Here is a 5966-nt window from a genome sequence, read left to right on the forward strand (position 1 = left end):
TCTACTCTTTGTATGGTGAAAATAATTTATCTAAATGCTTCTGGAAAGCTTATAGATAAATGGGTTTCAAGCACAAAAATCTCATTAGCCTTCGGAACTTGTTACAGGGGGCTGTTGATCTACTAGTGGAAAAAGTAAATGCAGACTCTGATTTCAAAGGTAATACGTTTAGTACAATGAAAGAAACACAGTTTATATTTTTATGGAAGAATTCTGCAGCTAGGCGGTACAGTTTTTCAATCTCCCTCTAAGAAAAGCATCTGTCATCAATCCTAATTTAGTATTATTTAGTTATAAACTGAATCTTAATTCAAAACCTAGATAAATAATATTGATTTCCTTAGCAAAAAGTCGTATTTGTCACAAAACATTGAATCAAGGGCTATGATTTAAGCCCTTTTATTCATATCATTAGCCTCTTCATTTATGAGCATGATCTGGGGTTTATAAAATTTTTTTCTGAGTTTCTCCTGCCCAATAAATAAAACAGAGAAGGAACTGCTGGTTGGTGTGCAAAGTTGGCAGTTAAATCATCTGTGAAGTGTGTTACTGATCCAAAATGTGAGACTATCAAGTTGCAAGCATAAGGAACGGAATGCCCTCAGTCTAGACGTCTGGGCACCTGATGTTGGAGTACGTGGTAACTGGTAGCCCTTCTCCAGGGCCTCTTGTTATATAGACCACTCGTTTGCCTGAGCTTGACACAGTTTTAAAAATTGGTCTCCTGATTGATTTCATCCACAAGATAACTGTAATCCATGACATCAAATGATGCTCCTCCTTTATCTGAGATCTCTATTTTTCTAAGCCAAACAGTTTTCAGCCTGCAGAATGTTCCTCCCCAGAGTCGTTTGGAAATTTCTGGTTGCCTCACTTGTTTACACATATTTTAGAACTATTTCAATTTCCACTCACAATTTGTTCATCACACGCACACAAATCCTTTCATATCATTGCCAACGTCTTGGGTCAAATTTATCTAAAGTGAGCACAGACCATTCTTAATTATCCTTGGTAATTAGAGGCAGGAATAGTCCTAATGATCGGAATCACAGAGTGTTACCCCAAGCGTTGTTTTAGCCAACAGTTTCAGTCTTCTCCTCCACCAAATGCTTCGGAGCTGTTAACAAGGGGTTACAAGGACAAGCCTCCATTTTCTTCCATCTCCATTATTTCCTGCTCTAATGCCTAGTGGGAGGGGTTAGATAATCAAAGGGGCCACCAAAATCACAATAATAATAAAAGGCAGCTAATGGAAAGGAAAAACAAAAGCCTGGTTAGTATACACACTCTAATATTACCTCTAATGACTCGAGAATCGCCTATAGATTGTTATAGATAATAAATTTCATGTCAGCCTCCTTTTGGTTCAACACAACGACCTGTTTGTTATCATTACAGCTTTGGCGGCTGTTTAATAATCCAGATGTCTATTTTGATAAAGGTACTCTTAAATCCTGCGGCAGTGCTCTCTCTCTCTCTCTCTCTCTCTCTCTCTCTCTCTCTCTCTGTTTACTGTAAAGTCAGAGACTTAGACCAAGGAAACATGTGTGTTTTGAAACTGACTACATGACTTCCATGACTCATTTTCAGACAACATCAAATTAAGTATTTTTTGAACGGTGCTATAGAGCCAATGCGTTTTGATGCTCACGCTGTTGGCTGTGCATCATCAATGGGAACTTTTTCCCCTTATACCCAAGGTAGATCTGCGGTTTATACAGGTGTTCGTTGACTCTCTGTGTTGACGGAATGGTGATTTCTACCCAATCAGAAGTTCCTATTTTACAAAAACAAACAAACAAACAAACAAAAAAACAGTAAAACCTGCTTGCAATATTTATGTGGACAATAGAATAAAAGAGAATGCTATGAGGAATTACAGCAAATATATGAATCCTTTCTGTTTAAACGATGTTATTCTTTACAGTTCTTTGGCAGTCTTGCAAAGGGTTAATTGTATATTTATACCATGTGCTTTATAGTGTTCCCCTCGCATATCTAAGTCATTTTTATTTATAGATGATGAAATAAATTTTGTCCTCTTTAAAGATGGCCAGTGTGCTTTTGTGTAAAATCTCTATTTTCTTGGCCTTAAGGGGGGAAAGTCCTAAGACATAACTGATGTTTAGCTGTGTGGTTCTTTCCCCTGCAACAGTTTCTTTCCAGATGTGGTCATTGAACCACCTGGAGAGAATCACGTAGGGTGGCTGTTAGAAGTGCTAAGTCCAGCTGTTAAGTTTGAAATGTACACGCTTTTTCATCCAACAACTGCATTTCTAAAATTTTCCCCTGCATATGAACAGAGACAAATGAACAAAGATTTTTAGATTTGTTGTTTGTTGTATAAAAGACTGGAAACAATTTAAATGTCCATCAATAGGGAACTATAAAATAAAGTATGGTATTTATGCAGCTATTTTTTTTTTTTTTTAAGACCCATCTAGGGCTCAGTCGGTTAAGCATCTGCCTTCAACTCTGATCATGATCCCAGGGTTCTGGGATTGAGCCCCACATCCATCTGGCTCCCTGCTCAGCAGGGAGTCTGCTTCTCCCTCTGCCGCTTCCCCCAGCTTGCGCACTCTCACTCGCTCAAAAATAAATAAATATTTAAAAAAAGAATAGTGGCATTGTTTTACATTTTTGTAGATTTCTTTAATATCTGGCTTCATAGAAGACAGCTGGATTCTCATCTTCTGTATTCAATCTGTTGTGATATGTGGTTTTGATTGATATACATGAAAAGTTCAGCCTTATACCAATATGTAGTTGGAAAGGGGAGGAGTATTTTAATAATCTTTTCAGATAATTGTAGATTTTTTATTTGATACTGTGCCAAAACTCAATACACTTGTATTTCTTTTTTTTTAAGATTTTTATTTGTTTTTGTTTTGTTTTGTTTTAAAGTTTTTATTTATTTATTTATTTGAGAGAATGAGATAGAGAGAGAGCATGAGAGGGGAGAGGGTCAGAGGGAGTAGCAGACCCCCCGCTGAGCAGGGAGCCCGATGTGGGACTTGATCCCGGGACTCCAGGATCGTGACCTGAGCCGAAGGCAGTCGCTTAACCAAACTGAGCCACCCAGGCGCCCAACACACTTGTATTTCTTAAAGGTTAGTTGCAATGTGGAATCTGACATGGTATCAGTGAACTTTTTGTACAGTCTTCACATTAGAAGCCATTGATCTGTCTTGCACTTTGGATGAATCTTTTGCCCAATTAATGATTTTGTAACATAATGCTTTAGTCATTTGGAAAATATTGGTCCACCGAGTCTTATAGATCATCCAGATGTTTTTATATTTCATACAGTGTGTTTAAAAATCACACAATCCTTGAAAGGGGAACCCTCCTACACTGTTGGTGGGAATGCAAGCTGGTGCAACCCCTCTGGAAAACAGTATGGAGGTTCCTCAAACAGTTGAAATTAGAGCTACCGTTCGATCCAGCAATTGCACTACTGGGTATTTACCACAAAGATACAAATGTAGGGACCCGAAGGGGTACGTGTACCCCAATGTTTATAGCAGCAATGTCCACCATAGCCAAACTGTGGAAAGAGCCAAGATGCCCATCGACAGATGAATGGATAAAGAAGATGTGGTATATATACACAATGGAATATTATGTAGCCATCAAAAGGAATGAGATCTTGCCATTTGCAACGACGTGGATGGAACTGGAGGGTGTTATGCTGAGTGAAATAAGTCAATCAGAGAAAGACATGTATCACATGACCTCACTGATATGAGGAATTCTTAATCTCAGGAAAGAAACTGAGTGTTACTGGAGTGGTTGGGGGTGGGAGGGATGGGGTGGCTGGGTGATAGACATTGGGGAGGGTATGTGCTACGGTGAGCGCTGTGAATTGTGCAAGACTGTTGAATCACAGTTCTGTACTTCTGAAACAAATAACGCAACATATTTTAAGAAAAAAGAAAAAGAAGAAGATAACAGGAGAGGAAGAAAAGGGGAGTATGTCAGAGGGGGAGACGAACCATGAGAGATGATGGACTCTGAAAAACAAACTGAGGGTTCTAGAGGGGAGGGGGGTGGGGGGATGGGTTAGCCTGGTGATGGGTATTGAGGAGGGCACGTTCTGCATGGAGCACTGGGTGTTATGAACAAACAATGAATCATGGAACACTGCACCAAAAACTAATGATGTAATATATGGTGATTAACATAACAATAAAAAAATAAAAAAAATAAAGTTTTATTGGAACACAGTCAAAAAAAAAATAAAAAAATAAAAATCACACAATCCTTGTGTGTTTCCACTTATATAAAATATCCAGACTAGACAAATCCATAAATACAGAAAGCATATTGGTTGCCAGAGGCTGGGAGGAGAGGGGGATGGGGAGTGACTGCTAGTGGGCACTGCCAATGGGGTATCCTTTTGGGGTGATGAAAATGTTTTGGAACTAGATACTCATTGCATAATTTTGTGGATCTATAAAAACCACCGAATTATATGCTCTAAAAGGGTGAATTTCATGATATGTAAATTCTATCTCAATTGGCAAGTGGACAAGCTCATGGAGGTTGATATAAATTACCCCAAATTCTAATTTCCTTTTGAAAGCTTAAATATTATCATTGGCAACAAATCCTGCAGTTATTTTCCTTGAAGTGACAGCCTCATTTTCAATAATGTGTCTGCCAAATATAAACACAGCGTTTCATGGAAAAGGCACTAGTGAGCTTGCAGCTTGGTTACAGAAGTGCTTTTCCCCAAGACAACCATTGGACTTTGATTTGCAGCAGCTGTGCTTTGTGCCTACTTCCCATTTTGTCACGCAGAATATTAAAAAGATGTGGACTCAAGAGGAAAGACTTAATAAAGAAAAGGTGATAATTTTTACGATTTCATCAAAGATAAGTGAATCTGGCCATTATTTGACTGCAAGCGCATGGCAGTGAAAAATACAATGACTTCCAGGACATTTTGGCGTCCCTTCTTTGACCCATGCTAAGGCGCTTTGACCCCATGTTGCTTTTGCACCATCAGTGCAAACATCCACACAGTTGCTCTGGGATCAGCCATGAGAGTGAATAAAATTGTGCAATATTGTGAATGTTTCAGCACCATTTGAGTTTGTTTCCAAGCATTCACATAAAAGAAGATCGGTGCAGGGATGCGGAGGAGAGCGCCTGGGTGGCTCAGTCGGTTAAGCATCTGCCTTCGCTCAGTTCATAATCTTAGGGTCTTGGGATGGAGCCTCTCACTGAGCTCCCTGCTCAGCGGGGAGTCTGCTTCTCCCTCTCCCTCTGCCTGCTGCCCCCTCTGCTTGTGCTCTCTCTCTCTAATGAATAGATAAAATCTTTTTAAAAAGAAGAAGAAGTTCCCGGATTAGCTGGTGCTGATTATCAGATGAACACAAGCAAAATGGCGAGTCTAGCCACTTGTATTGACTTGTCCGTGTGTAAGACAAGAGTACAATACTGCAGAGAAGATACTAACTCAGCCTTCATGTTTGCAGCTGAATCTTCAGTATGACAAGCTACTGTATCATTAGAAAGTGGCACTGCTGTGATTCCTTTTGCTGACTCTCCATCCAGCAGACATTCAGCAGCATCAGCGATACGGGCGCCTGTGTCTGTCTCCAGGCAGTTGGGCGCAGTCACTTCCCTGAGCTGTACTTCAATGGCTTTTGCATTCCTCGTTTGAAAGGCTGTAATGATCAATTTTTGGCTTTTAATGAACTCATCACATCTACATTTAAAATACTCGGTTCCCTTTTCTTTAAACCCTACATTATTATTCTCAAAATGGTGCCACAACTTGAAGAGGCCCCAGAAAGGTAAGATTTTAACATCCTAAAGCTGAGGAAAAGATAAATCTTGGGAAATGTTTTGTTTCGTGTTTATACTTTTTTTTTGTAGATTTCAGTTTCCTCTTTTTCAGCATCTTTCGGTTTAGACGGTGCAGCTGTGGGCTAGGAAAGCAAGCTTCCTAATGT

The sequence above is a fragment of the Eumetopias jubatus genome, unplaced genomic scaffold, assembly GCF_037043125.1.
Source record: "Eumetopias jubatus isolate StellerSeaLion01/CBP00866 unplaced genomic scaffold, mEumJub1_p1.0 scaffold_3, whole genome shotgun sequence".
NCBI classification, from domain to species: Eukaryota; Metazoa; Chordata; class Mammalia; order Carnivora; family Otariidae; genus Eumetopias; species Eumetopias jubatus.